This window comes from Somniosus microcephalus, chromosome 12 (genome assembly GCF_052327205.1).
Source record: "Somniosus microcephalus isolate GS21.2 chromosome 12, FLI_Smic_1.0, whole genome shotgun sequence".
Taxonomy (NCBI): domain Eukaryota; kingdom Metazoa; phylum Chordata; class Chondrichthyes; order Squaliformes; family Somniosidae; genus Somniosus; species Somniosus microcephalus.
The window spans coordinates 102,200,485-102,215,515 of NC_140998.1; the positions used below are offsets into that span (position 1 = coordinate 102,200,485).

At 48.3% G+C, this 15,031-nt stretch overlaps 1 protein-coding gene across 8 annotated transcripts in view; it reads left to right on the plus strand.

The window, feature by feature from the left end:
• Positions 1-15,031, plus strand: part of mipol1 (mirror-image polydactyly 1) — a 418,898-nt gene that overhangs the window by 391,398 nt on the left and 12,469 nt on the right. The gene's annotated exons all lie outside the window — the stretch shown is intronic.

Here is a 15,031-nt window from a genome sequence, read left to right on the forward strand (position 1 = left end):
AAGTGGATGTTAGGATGGCACCATGTAAAGGGGAAGGAGTTCTCCAAGGTTACTCGCCAACATTTATCTAAACCAATACCCCCAAACCCAAATTAATTAGGCATCCATCTCATTGCTGTTTGTGGATCTTGATGTGTTAAATTGGCTGCCACATCTATCTACATAACAGCAGACTTCAAATTAATTCATCATATATAAAATATATCCATTTCTGAGAAGGGAATCTCCCTTCATACACTTGACAGGAAGGCCTGTCATATATGAATGGAGATCACCCCAAAAACATAGTAAAACTTTAAATACATTTTTTTAATCACATTTTTTAAATGACTTGAAATTACAATAAATTAAGTATTTTTTTTTTAAAAAATATAAGTTTTTTACAGGTCTAAAAATAAACTTTTTTAAAAAGTATTTTTAAATGATAAATCAATGAAAAAATTTTTTTTTTTTACTTTTTTCAACTCTTATCAGGCTTTTACCAGGCGTAAGAATTGTAAGGGTTTTCTGCGAGCGGAGGGTCTCCAAAAAGCGGAACTATTCGTCCGCAGAGGCCATTCTCTCGGGCAGCCGGAGGATTTGTCAAGATCATTCTTGACGGATTGGAAATGCCGGTTTTCAGCGCATGCGCTGTGCATGCCTGAAACCGGCATTTCCGATGTCCCTACGGGTGGGTACACAATGCGTACACACCCGTAGGGATCGGAATATCTGGGCCTATATTTCTTGGAAATACTTGTTTTATTTTTATTTTGTTTCGTTTAGATAAAACAAATCAGGAAATGTTCATTGTCACTTTATTATTGTTCAGAGAACATGAGAATTAGGAGCAGAAGTAGGTCATACGGCCCCTTGAGCCTGCTCCGCCATTGAATAAGATCATGGCTCCACTTTCCTGCCCAATCCCCATATCCCTTGATTCCCCGAGAGTCAAAAAATCTATCTATCTCCGCCTTGAATATACTCAACAACTCAGCATCCACAGCTCTTTGGGGCAGAGAATTCCAAAGATTCTCAACCCGCTGAGTGAAGAAATTCCTCCTCCATCTCAGTATTAAATGGCGACCCCTTATCCTGAGACTATGCCCCCTAGTTCTAGACTCTCCAGCCAGGGGAAACAACCTCTCAGCATTAACCCTGCCAATCCCCTTTAGAATCTTGTATGTTTCAATGAGATCACCTCTCATTCTTCTAAACTCCAGAGAGGATAGGCCTAATCTACTCAATCTTTCCTCGTAGGACAACCCTCTCATCCCAGGGATCAATCTAGTGAACCTTTGTTGCACCGCCTCCAAGGCAAGTATGTCCTTCCTCAGATAAGGGGACTAAAACTGTACTCCAGGTGCAGTCTCACCAAAACCCTGTACAATTGTAGTAAGACTTCTTTACTCTGGTACTCCAACCCTTTTGCAATAAAGGCCAACATGCTATTTGCCTTCCTACTTGCTTGCTGTATCTGCATGCTAACTTTCTGGGCTGAATTTTACTCACCGAGACGAGTTGGGGGCGGGACTGCTGCCTTCCGGGTTCTAGTCCCACCCCCAGTGACGTCTGACGCACAGATGCTATTTTCCCCTGATTGGCCTTGTTAAGCCCGCCCTGCGGGCTTGCTAGCCAATTAAGGGAAAGCCGGTGTCAGATGACGTCAGTTTATTTTTAGCCCCGTAAAAACTTTAATTATTTTTTTCAAAAAATTACATTTTTGTTTAAAATATTTAATTTAATGTAATTTTAACACATTTTAAAAATGTGATAGTGTTTTAAAAATGTATTTAATGTTTTAGTGTCTTTTTGGGGGTGATCTCCATTCATATATTTGATAGGTCTATCTGTCAAAAGTATGAAGGGAAATTCCCTTCTCCTATTGGCTGGCCCGGCCCACGTGATCCATGGGATGCTTGCGAACTGCATGTGCCCCTGGGATACGTGGATCCTGCGCATTTCGACTGTGGACAGGCCCAGGAGCGGAAGTGTCCGGACCTCGGGGGCCTTTGGGTAAGTTCGTAGATTTTTTTCCCGATAGGAGGCATCTGCACGCAGGAAGCCTCCTCTCGGAAATTACGGGCCATTAAAAATAACTTTCCCAACCTCTGATACTCACCAGTGTCCCATTGCATCCTTCACACCACTTCTGCAGCTGTCATCTGTACACCAACAGTACAACAGACCCACAGCACACCTCACTTACCCTGGTGGGGTTCCCCGACATCAGGAAGCTCGCAGCAGATGTCTAAAAATTGGAAAAAGCCTCTAAACTGCCTGTTAACAGGCAGTTAAGTGGTTATAATCCTATTCCCACCGCTAGGAGTCGGGTTCCTGCGCAAATCAGGGACCCGACTCCCGGGCGGATTGGTTGGAGGCGGGTTGGGAGTGGGTTCAGGACCCGCTCCCATTCGTTTTGACTTTCCCAGCAGCCCCGCCTCCAAACCCTCAGGGCTGGTAAAATCCAGCCCTCTGTGTTTCCTGTACGAGGACACCTAAATCTCTCTGAATACCAACAATTAATAGTTTCTCACCATTTAAAAATATTCTGTTTTTCTATTCTTCCTACCAAAGTGAATAACCTCACATTTCCCCACATTGTACTCCATCTGCCACCTTATTGCCCACTCACTTAACCTGTCTATATCCCTTTCCAGGCTCTTTGTGTCCTCCTTACAGCTTACTTTCCCACCTAGCTTTGTATCATCAGCAAACTTGGATACATTTCACTCGGTCCCTTCATCTAAGTCATTAATATAGATTGTAAATAGCTGAGGCCCAAGCACTGATCCTTGCGGCACCCCACTAGTTACAGCCTGCCAACCAGAAAATGACCCATTTATCCCTACTCTGTTTTCTGTCTGTTAACCAATCCTCTATCCATGCTACTATATTACCCCCAACCCCATGAGCCCTCACCTTGTGTAGCAGCTTTTTATGTGGCACTTTATCGAATGCCTTGTGGAAATCCAAATACAGTATACTACATCCATTTGCGGGGGGAAAAAGTAACTTCTATACTAATCTTACACGGCAGCCCAAAACTAATTTGTAATTTATGGCAAATTTGGGGCTTAAAAGGCAGTTACTGGCAATTTTGGAAGTTTATTCTGGGATGAGACCCATTTCCGTGGAAGCACTATAATTTCCACCACAGTCTGGGACCTTCTCAAAGTACGTGCAGTGATGCTGCTGGGTGGTAATTAAAGTAAATGCTAACATGGAGGAACAGTGCTGGAGTGCCAAATCCCCAAGACTTGATCTCCCCCTGCACCAAGGGTAATTAACAATGTGTTAAGAGGTGTATCTGTTGCCAGCATCAGCTGAGACAGGGAGAAGTGCTTTACTCTGGACTCGGAGCCTGCAGCCTGAAGACATTTTGAGGAGTGATTGCTGGAGTTCCAGAAGGGCTTTTTAAGTGTCACTTCTTTTAACTTGCCCCTCGATGAAGGTTACATCTGAGGGCCTGTGAGGCCACTGGGCTGTGTTTATCCCCATCCACAGTAAGTGGTTTTGAGTACCAGATATGGGTTTCCCAATGGGCATTCCCTTATTTTCAATTTTAATGGAGGAGGAGGAACAATACAGCATGGATGGAAGGAGAGTGAGGCAGCATATGAAGAGGAGACACCCTACAATGTATTACCCTCTGTAAGGAAATTACCGGCCTCGCAGATCCTGTGAAGGTCTCAGTGAGGACTTCTGCGTGAGAAAAGTGCATTTCACCAATAACGCAATGGGAGAGCTGTGCCAGCTACTACGTGAAGACATGTGACCAAGGTCCTCTACCCAGACAGCTTTGTGTATTGCTGTGAAAGTTACGATTGCGTAAGTTTTAATCAAGCGTTCGTGGGGGATCTGTCACCTAGGATACCTTTTGGGCATGTATTGGTCAGGTAAGTAATATTTTTAGAAGCTGTGGCATTCAACTGGTTTGCCACTATAAGGCCATCTAGTTTTATCACGTTACTAACTTTCCCAAGTGCAGGATGCACTAGATGGCATGCACATGACATTGCGTGCTCCTACAATTGACCCTGTCATCTTTCTTAATAGAAAGGTGTACTATTTGCTAAATGTTCAGCTCTCCCTGAGCTCTGCAAGGAAGTTAGTCAAGACAGAAGTAAGAATGGATGTCTTGTGGTGACGAGGCTTACCCTTTGCTGCCATGGATAATGACCCCTCGAAAAGTTGTACTAACAGTAGCTGAGGAGTGCCTGCAGCAAGGCGCATGCATCTACAAGAGTTGTCACAAAAAGCAGGACAAATCCAACCCAGCCAACTCTCACCCATCATTCTACTCTCAATCATCAGAAAAGTGTCATCGACAGTGCTATTAAGCGGCACTTGCTCACCAATAGCCTGCTTACTGATGCCCAGTTTGAGTTCCGCCAAGACCACTCGGCTCCAGACCTCATTACAGCCTTAGCCCAAACATGGACAAAGGAGCTGAATTCCAGAGGTGAGGTGAGAGTGACTGCCTTTGACATCAAGGCAGCATTTGACCGAGTGTGGCATCAAGGAGCCCTAGTAAAACTGAAGTCATTGGGAATCGGGGAAAACGCTCCACTGGCTGGAGTCATACCTAGTACAAAGGAAGATGGTTGTGGTGGTTGAAGGTCAATCATCACAGCCCCAGGACATCGCTGCAGGAGTTCCTCAGGGCAGTGTCCTAGGCCCAACCATCTTCAGCTGCTTCATCAATGACCTTCTCTCCAACATAAGGTCAGAAATGGAGATGTTCGCTGATGAATGCACAGTGTTCAGCGCTATTCACAACTCCTCAGATAATGAAGCAGTCCATGCCTGCATGCAACAAGACCTGGACGACATTCAGGCTTGGGCTGATAAGTGGCAGGTAACATTCGTGCCACAGAAGTGCCAGGAAATGACTATCTCCAACAAGCGAGAGTCTAACCAACTCCCCTTGACATTCAACGGCATTACCATCACCGAATCCCCCACCATCAACATCCTGGGGGCCACCATTGACCAGAAACTTAATTGGACCAGCCACATAAATACTATGGCTACAAGAGCAAATCAGAGGCTAGGTATTCTGCGGCGAGTGTCTCACCTCCTGACTCCCCAAAGCCTTTCCACCATCTACAAGGCACAAATAAGGAGTGTGATGGAATACTCTCCACTTGCCTGGATGAGTGCAGCTCCAACAACACTCAAGAAGCTCGACACCATCCAGGACAAAGCAGTCAGCTTGATTGGCACCCCATCCACCACCTTAAACATTCACTCCCTCCACCACCAGCATACCGTGGCTGCAGTGTGTACCATCTACAAGATGCACTGGAGCAACTCGCCAATGCTTCTTCGGCAGCACCTCCCAAACCCGCGACCTCTACCACCTAGAAGGACAAGGGCAGCAGGCACATGGGAACACCACCACTTCCAAGTTCCCCTCCAAGTTACACACCATCCTGACTTAGAAGTATATCGCTGACCCTTCATCGTCGCTGGGTCAAAATCCTGGAACCTTCACCTTCACCACATGGACTGCAGCGGTTCAAGAAGGTGGCTCACTACCACCTTCTCGAGGGAAATTAGGGATGGGCAATAAAATGCTGGCCTTGCCAGCGACGCCTACATCACATAAACTAATTTTTAAAAAATAGAAAGATCCATAGGGGTGCTAAAGCATTTTCATTGAGTTGATAGATCAATAGGAGCTCTGCAATGTGCTCCAGATCATTTGTCCCGCATAGTTGTAGCTTGCTGCGCCCTGCACAATTTCGACATCAAAAAAGATTTGGACATGGAGACTCCTGGGGAGGTGGCCTTTGCTGGTTTGGAAGCAGAATAACATGGAAAGAAGCAGCAGGAAGGACATTCCTCAGTGACAGCGACAAGGGACTTCAGAAATCAACTTATCAACAGAGTTCTCATGTGTTTAAAAGTCTCTCAATGTCACCAGTGTCATTACTCCTGATTCCCCAGTTTCAAATAAGTGATAAATTTGTCAATCTGATACCGACCTCGAACACCTCATTACATCAGACCTCTTAAGCCCTGCATGTCCATGCATTCTTTCTGTACAACTATAACCTCCATCAGTAACTGAGCACAAGTTAAATGCACATTCTTCTTTATTACAATTAACTCAAAAATGAACATAAGCCATATTAACTCTTTCATCCCACTGTCCTTCCCCTAGTGTCCAAACGTGCCTTTCTTCCTCCTAGTGCTTCTCTTAGGTGTAATCTGAGGGCCAGTATCACAAGAAGTGGTTGGCTGTTGCTGTGGTACAAAAAGCTCATGGAACTGAAGTGGCTCTCTTCTTATGCTAGCTTGGTCCTGGGAGGGAGCCACAGCTGGTTGCATCACTGGCGCTTATGCCTGGACAGCCTGGTGACGTCTCCTACATGTTACTTGTGTGATGCTCTGAGAGGGAAAACCAGAAGCCTGGCATGCACTAAGAAGCAGCAGCCACATGACATTGTACTGGGCCCTGCCTGGAGGCTGGCTGGCCTAATGGCAGCTATCAGATCCTGAAAGCCCCGAGAGAAATCGGCCTGCATGCCAGCCTTCAGCGTCTGAAAGCTGGTATGAAGGGTGCTGCCGAATCCACCCCTTCTGCCACCAGGGCAGCAGTCTGTGCTTCTGTGTTTTTTAACACCCAAGTGCTAAAGAGGAAATCTCATAATTATCATCTCATATATAAATGTGATGTGACCATGTGGAAGGAGGTGGTAGTGGCACTGAGCGTCACCTTTCACCCCTAGAGTTACAGACCAGTGCTGGAAAAAGTTCAATGACCTGGTGAGGATGGACAAGGGAACACACACTTGCCACTCTCCCATTTGTTCCTTGGGTACCATGGGCACTAACACCCTCTTCACCCTCTCAAATTAGTAAGTGCACAAATAACCCTTCAAACTGCACTGCGGCTAAGGGTTCAGTATCTCTGTAACTTACAATATGTGTTTCCATCTCCCTAACATGAATTGCTTGCATGCAGAATCCCTTTAAAGCAGGGTGATACCATAGAAACATTTTTTTAAAGAAGAGAAGATGGGTGTATCTTGAAAAGTATCAGAAATTGAGCGAAAATTAGCAATGTGGTGAAAAACTTCAAACACAGGAGTCAATATTTTAAGAATTCAAAGAGGAAGCCATCAGGCTGCTAGTTTGAAAGGATTGTAGGTCTGAAGCAATTTACCATTGTCACTTTTGCATTCAGTGCACCCTGGCCCCCTTCCTCCAGATCCTCTAAGGGAAACTAGATAGGTTATGGTGCAATCCTCGATTCTGCATAAGGTAACAAAACTGATTTAATTCACAATTAATTATGTGAGGGTGAGTGACAAGTCAACCACTCCAATTCACCTTGGTAATGATGCAACCATTTTGTCGATTCGGAAAGATACGGAAAGAAAAAGAAAGACTTGCATTTATATAGCACCTTTCATGACCACTGGACGTCCCAAAGCACTTTACAGCCAATTAAGTACTTTTTTTTAAGAAGTATAGTCACTGTTGTAATGTAGGAAACGTGGCAGCCAATTTGCGCTCAGCAAGCTCCCACAAACAGCAATGTGATAATGACCAGATAATCTGTTTTTGTTCTGGTGAGTGAGGGATAAATATTGGACAGGACACCGGGGATAACTCACCTCTTTTTCAAAATAGTGCCATGGGATCTTTTATGTCCACCTGAGAGGGCAGACAGGGCCTTGGTTTAACGTCTCATCCGAAAGATGGCACCTCCAACAGTGCAGCACTCCCTCGGTACTGCACTGGATTGTCAGCCTAGATTTTTGTGCTCAAGTCTCTGGAGTGGGACTTGAACGCTCAACCTTCTGACTCAGAGGCGAGGGTGCTACCAACTGAGGCACTGGCTGACAAACTCTTCTTTATCTACTTATTCATTGTATTGAGCTTCTGTGAATTGAATAATACTCTTTAAGAATCCAAAAGGGATCTTGTACCTCCTAGAGGGCAAGCAAGATATCTGGAATCCAGCAAGCCATGTGAGCTAACAAAACCACTCCTTTAGCTGGTTCTGGAAACCAACAGCCTCCCTCTTATTGGACCACAATAGACTGGTACCACAACTGAGAGGTTATACCTATCGGGAAAGATTGAACAGGCTGGGGTTCTGTTCTCTAGAAGAGAGATGACCTGATAGAGGTCTTTAAGATTATGAAAGGGTTTGGTAGGGTAGATGCAGAGAAGCTGTTGCCACTTGCAGGCAAGACCAGAACTAGGGGCCATAAATATAAGATAGTCACTAATAAATCCAGTAGGGAATTCAGGAGAAACTACTTCACCCAGAGAGTGGTTAGAATGTGGAACTCACTATCACAGATGAATAGCAAAGATGCATTCAAGGGGAAGCTAGATAAACACATGACGGAGAAACGTACAGAAGGCTATGATGAAGAACGGTGGGAGGAGGGTCGTGTGGAGCATAAACACCGCATGGACCTGTTTGACCGAATGGCCTGTTTCTGTGCTGTAAGCACTTTGTAATACTTTGTAACATAGGAACAGTTCAGGCCATTCAGCCACTCAAGCTTGTTCCACCATTCAATCAGACCGTGGCTGATCTGCAACTCAACTCCATTTACCCGCCTCCTTTGATTTCTATCCCTTGGTACCCATACCTAACAAAAAGTTATCAATCTCAATCTTGAAAATTTCAGTTGACCCAGCATTTTGGCAGATGAGTTCCAGCTTTCCACTACCCTTTGTATGAAAAAATACTTCCTGATTTCGCTCCTAAATGGTTTAGCTCTAATTTTAAGATTGTACCCCCTTGTTCTGGATTTCCCCACCAGAAGAAATAATTTCTCTATCTACTGTATCAAATACCTTTATCATTTTAAACACCTCAAATAGATCATCCCTCGATCTTCTAAACTCAAGGGAATACAATCCAAATTTATGCAGCCTGTTCTCATAATTTAACCCTTTAAGCCCTGGTATTATTCTGATGAATCTGCACTGTACACTCGCCAAGACCAATATATCTTTCCTACGGTAATGTGCCCAAAATTGAACGCAGTACTCCAGGTGGGGTCTAATCAAGGCTCTATACAACTGAAGCATCCCAAAACCCCCTTCCTGTGACTTAGCTACTTTCCAGCGAGCCTTCCTTTGGATGGCAGCTCGAACTTCAGCTCGCGACCACCAGCCAGCTGCCGCTTTCAATCCACTTAGGACGGGTAGCGGACTTGCGGCTTGCAGGTGAGGTCCTGCGATAAAATACCCCAGGTGGGAAATCTGGGCCTGCGTGAGTTTCGCTTTATTAGAAGCTAAATGCAATATCCATACCACTGCCTATTTGTGTTTCTAGTGGACTCTTCCATTAAGCAAACAGACTATCTTAATTGGCAGTAGCTTAGGTTATAACATTCTAAGTACTAATGATCCTTATTTTAGTTTTGCAGTGGTTTTTAACCATGTTCTTCAGCATAACCTTGCATGATTTGTACTCTTCAACATTAGTGATAGCTTGACTGAATTCTAATAGAATGTTAGATTTTTCCTTTTGTGCTTGGATGTTAAATAATTACCTGGTGGAGTGCATAGAGGAAAATTAGACGAGCTCTGTTACAGGCATGTGATCCTCTTTGCCCAATTTTCCTCTATGCACTCTGCCCAGACGATATTTAACACCCAAGTAAAAAAAAAGAGGAACGTCTACCCCAGCAAGTATACATAAGTTATGTTATTCCAATGTACTAGCCTGACCACACTCAGGAATGCATGTGAGAGACCTTTTCAAAAGGCAGAGGAGTGATGTAACAAAATAAAGCATGTTTGTCTATGTTATGTTATTTATCTGATTTTTTTCTTACTGGTCACAACACACACAAGATTCAGCTAACATTTATCCTTCAACCAGCACTACTGAAATAGATTAACTGGTCATTTATCTCACTGCTAATTGTGTGACCTTGTTGTACACACCTTGTTGTTTATTAAGTGCTTTGGGACATTCTGAGGAAGTGAAAGGCGCTAGAAAAATGTAATGTGATTCCCACATCTGCTGAGGAACAGAACAATACATCTCTTCTCATTAGGCATACAGACCTCCAAAGATGCCTCGCCTTCTCAGAGACCGAGTTCTCAGGGATTCCCAGCATAGGAAGTCCCTCCTCTGACCCCGGTCACTCCAACACCACTGGTCCTGTAAGGTATGGGTGGTGTCTCTGCATCTTATATCTGAGCTCTCACTCTGCCTTGCAAGACCTGTTTTCTGGTCCTTGTGCCTGAAGTTATGGCAGAAGTAGGCTGGAAGGGCAGAGGAATTTTGGTCCCTGCATTTACAGCAATTGCAAGCTTTACTATTCACTTTGAAATGCCAAAACATCAAACACACTTCTTCTGCACTAACCCTCAACATAAACTTGACCTTTGAAACACAGTCACTCACTTCTTATGTGGCCAAAGCTATCACAAAGACTCTGAATAGCTTTATACTCCTGGCGGCTTCAGACTGACTACTGAGTAAGGAAAGTCAGCCCCATATATTATTCAAAATCCTCTGAAAATATATTGGCCTAGAAATTCAGCATAGCCACGTTTGGGGCGCTACAGCCAGACGTTCGCTAAATTTTGCGCCCGGCGCAACTTAGCGCCACCTTTGCCGATATTCAGTTGCATCGCCCCAAGAGGTTGCTGCTGCACTAAAGCAGGCGATGCACGACTATCATAAGGCGCCGAGCCGGGGCGCTACCACCGAGGGCGGGCGCGGCGCAGGTGCGGCGAGTTGCTGATTTGAAGGCAGACACGCAGGCGCCGGTCAGCTCTTAAAGGAGGAGGGTGGATTTGTTTGGCTGCCACGCCCTGCACACTGCAGCCCTGAAGCAAGGCCTGACCATTGCTGTTTGAACAGTTCAACGCCCAGGACAATGGAGAAGGCCAGGGAGAGAGCGCAGCGCTTCAGCGAGGGTGACCTGAAGGTACTGGTTGGCGCAGTGGAGCGCAGGCGCCTTGTCCTCTTCCCTGAAGGTGGCAGGAGGCCGCTGCCCAACGAGTATCGAAAAGCCTGGAGGGAGGTGGCAAACAGGGTGACCTCCAACAGCATGGTTGGCAGGACTCCTGTGCAATGCAGAAAAAAGTTCAACGACCTCACTCGGGTTGTCAGGGTGAGTACCCTTTCCAGTATCCTCCTCATCCCTGCATGTGCACCTCACTTTATGGCCAAAGGGACCTGAAAGCCCTAATGCCCAGCCCTCATCCAGCAGCTATGGGACTGTCATGAAAATCACTTGCACATTCAGGACTTTACACACTGTCAGAGCTATTCCACCATGGGAGGCAGAGCAGGCAAGATGAGGGCTTCACACTGTCAGGACTATTTCATCATGGGAGGCAGTGCAGGCAAGATCAGGGCTTCACACTGTACTTAGAGGTCGTTCTTTCTCTTGCAGGGCAAGCTGACCCACAACCGAAGGCAGCAGCGACAGACCGGGGGAGGCCGTCCTGACCTCAAACAGCTCAGCGACCTGGAGCAGCGTGTGGAGCGCATTATGTCAGGCCGGCTGATTGGCCCTGTCGCCAGTGGAGATGCCGACCCTGTTCTGGGCCCCAATGGTAAGGGCATCACCTTTTTGACCTCTCTCTATCCACTTGCGCCTCACACCAGCATCCTTTGCCACTATCGAACCAATGCAGTGCATAGCACTCATGCCTCCCTCGCTGCCGCCCTGTCCTCACTCTAAAGCAACTCTTGTGCCTCCCTGCTTTCAGATGGTGAATCGCCAGGTGAGGAGGCGGGCCCTCAAGCTGGCACTGTGTCTGAATTGGAAATGGAGGAGGAGGAAGAGGAAGCCGGCCCATCAGTGACACCCTCAGCCAAGGCAACCCATGGCCATGATGGGGACACGTCTTCCCTGGAGGGGAGCAGGGGGGAAGGGCCTGAGGAGAGTGAAGCTCCGGGGACCAGCGGGCTGCAGCAATGCGGGAGGGGTGGGGAAGCTCGGCGGCCTTCTCCCCGGCGGGTGAGTGCGGCCTCCAGTCCTGCTACGGTGAGCGCAGAGGAGCTGCGGCTCCTTGCTGAAATGGGCGCCCAGGCTGAGCGCAGGCACACTGAGCTCATGGCTGCAGTGGCAAGGATGCCTGACTCCATGGAGTCACTGGCAAGGAGTGTACAGGAATTCGGGGCAGCACAGGTCAGGAGTCTGCAAGAATTCAGTGCAGCACAGGCCAGGAGTCTGCAGGACTTCGCGGCAGCACAGGCTAGGAGTCAGCAGGACTTCGCTGCATCACAGGCGGCTTCCAGCCAAGTGCTCAGTCGTGCCGTGCATTCACTGGCTGGTGTGATGCAGACACAGACCAGGGCCACACGGGCACTAACTGCTGCCACCCTCGCTGGATCGGCCAGGCATCGCCGGGGCACTCGCCGCGCCGCAGCAGCCCAGCAGTCTGTGCTTCAGCAGATTGCTGCGCATGCTGCAATGCTGGCCCGTGCGAGTGCCAGTGTATCAGCCGACCAGGGAGTGCCTGTGCTCTGTCAGGTTGGCAGCATTCCTGCAGCCAACACTGTACCTCCTCCACTGCAGCTGCCACCACCCATAGGACAGACTGCTGCCGCCCAAGCAGAGTTGGAGCAGTCAGCAGCCGGCCCCTCCAGGCCCAGAGCTGGTCCAGGCTGACCCCCAAGGGCATCTGCCATCTCACCGTCTGACCCTCAGCAGCCTTCCCCCAGCCTTGCTGCAGCCACTGGGGTCCCATTGAGGAGGAGCTGCAGGGCGGGAAGGGCCCACTCGCGGAAGCGAGACGGATCACCCTCGCAGGGGAAAAAGTAGAAGGTGTGGCCAAATGACTTTTTTTATATATGAGGCCGAGAGGGTTTTTTATATATGAGGCCGAGAGGGTTTTTTTTATATATGAAGGCCGAGACTGTTGTGTTCTTTTATATATGAAGGCCGAGACTGTTGTGTTCTTTTATATATGAAGGCCAAGACTGTTGTGTTTGTTTTTTATAAAGGCCGAGGATCATGGTCATTTTTGTTTAACTGCTTTTTGCATTTTCTGAAGGTTGTGCGAGCCAGTTATGTCTCTGACTGTTTTTTGGGGGGTTTCTCTGAATTAGTTTGTCATGCGGGAAGGGCACAGAGTTTGCACAGTAAAAAAATTTCTTTAATCGCATTGTCCATGTTCGCTTTTGGAAGTATTTGTTGCCTTGACCGGCTGAGGGCTTGCGGAGCGGCTACATTAATCTTCTTTCATTGGCACAAGCCATTCCCTGAGAGGGGGCCTAGAACCGAGTTGCAATAAGCCGCCGACGGACGGCCCTTGCACTTTGTGCCTCCCTCCCGTGCTGGTGCTCCTCCTCCTCTGGTGGTCCGTCAATGTCTGCTGGCAGTGGCTGAGTCCTGCGGATAGCCAGGTTGTGCAGCATGCAGCACACTACAACGAAATGGGAGACTCGCTCAGGCGAGTACTGTAGGGCTCCCCCGGGACAATCCAGACAGCAGAACCGTTGCTTGAGCACGCCGATTGTGTGCTCAATGATGTTCCTGGTTGCTTGATGGCTGTCATTGTATCGCTGTTCAGCAGGGGTGCTGGGCGCACGGAGCGGGGTCATCAGCCAGGTGCACAAAGGATAGCCTTTGTCCCCGAGAAGCCATCCTCGTGGGTGAGGCTGGGCTTCGAAAATGTCTGCCACAGAAGTCTGGCGCAGGATGACAGCATCGTGGCTGCTGCCTGGAACGTGGGCATTGACAGTTAGTATGAGCTGCCTGTGGTCACACACCAACTGCACGTTGAGCGAATGGTAGCCCTTCCGGTTGCGGTAATCCTCGGCATTCTGTAGAGGTGCCCGCAAAGCCACATGCGTGCAGTCAATGGCGCCCTGAACCATGGGGAAGCCCGCTAATGCTGCAAATCCCATTGCACGCTCTTGCTGCTTGTCCAGGGTCATGGGGAAGGAGATGAACTGACGTCTCCTTCTGAAAAGGGCATTGGTCACCTGGCGGATGCAGCAATGTACCGCGAACTGGGAGATGTTGGCAATGCCCCCAGTAGCGGATTGGAAGGAGCCGGTGGCATAGAAGTTGAGAGCCACCATCACCTTCACCTCCACCGACAGAGACGTCCTGCTTCTCAGCTGAGGCTGCAGATCTCTGCGAAGCAGGTGGCAGCTCTCATTGACCACCTCCCTTCTGAATCGCAGCCTCCGAACACACTGCTCCTCAGACATGTTCAGATATGAGAACTGCTGGTGGTATACCCTGGGTGGGTAAGGCCTCCTGTGCCGACGCCTGTTGGCCCTTCTCTGTCTGGCCATGACTGGCACTCTCTCACGGCGTCTCTGAGCCCTTTGAATGCAATGCAGTAAGCCAACGTTTCCACCCATTGCAGCCCCCATTATATGTTTCGAATCAAGGCTATGGCACTGAAAGTTAAATCCAAGTGCATAGCTCTGGCCTGACGCCAGAAGTACCTCTGCGAGCGTTGAGTCAAACCAGAAAGCTCTCTCCCTTTGTCTCTCTCCAAATATCCGTCTCTCACAAAGAAGGAGTGGAACAAAATGGCTGCCACTTATACTGCAGGAGGAGTCCCATTTAAATAGCGCCCGCAGCGACTGGGAACCGTTCCCCTCTACCAGTTGCTGGGGGCGCCAGGCGCACATAAGGGTGGCGCCACTGAAGTTCCGGTTCGGGGTGCACCAAGGGCGTTGCACCATGAAATGACGTCAGGATCTGCGCGCGCAGCTGAGCGGGTGCTGCGGTTTTGCGCCGCCGCTAAATCTTAAGTGAAGTTCGCGAGAGGCGCAGATCGCGCAGCGCCCGGGCGCTAGCCGCTTAACGCCCCACTTCTCCTCCTCCTAAGGCTCTAGCGGCTGGCACTAACAACTGAATTTCTAGGCCATTGAAACAAACAACGGCCTAGAAATTGGGTTCTGGTCTTGCCAGGGCTGTAGCGCCAGAAAGTTTGCGCCAGCGGTAATGCGGCAGCGCCTGACGAAAATTCGGGTGCGCCGGGCCCAGACGGCGGCGGGCGCTAAAACCCTCCTTTAGCGCCTCAAAACGGGCGTGAACTTGGGTTTCCCGGCGCTAATCCCCCGCTGCGGCACCCG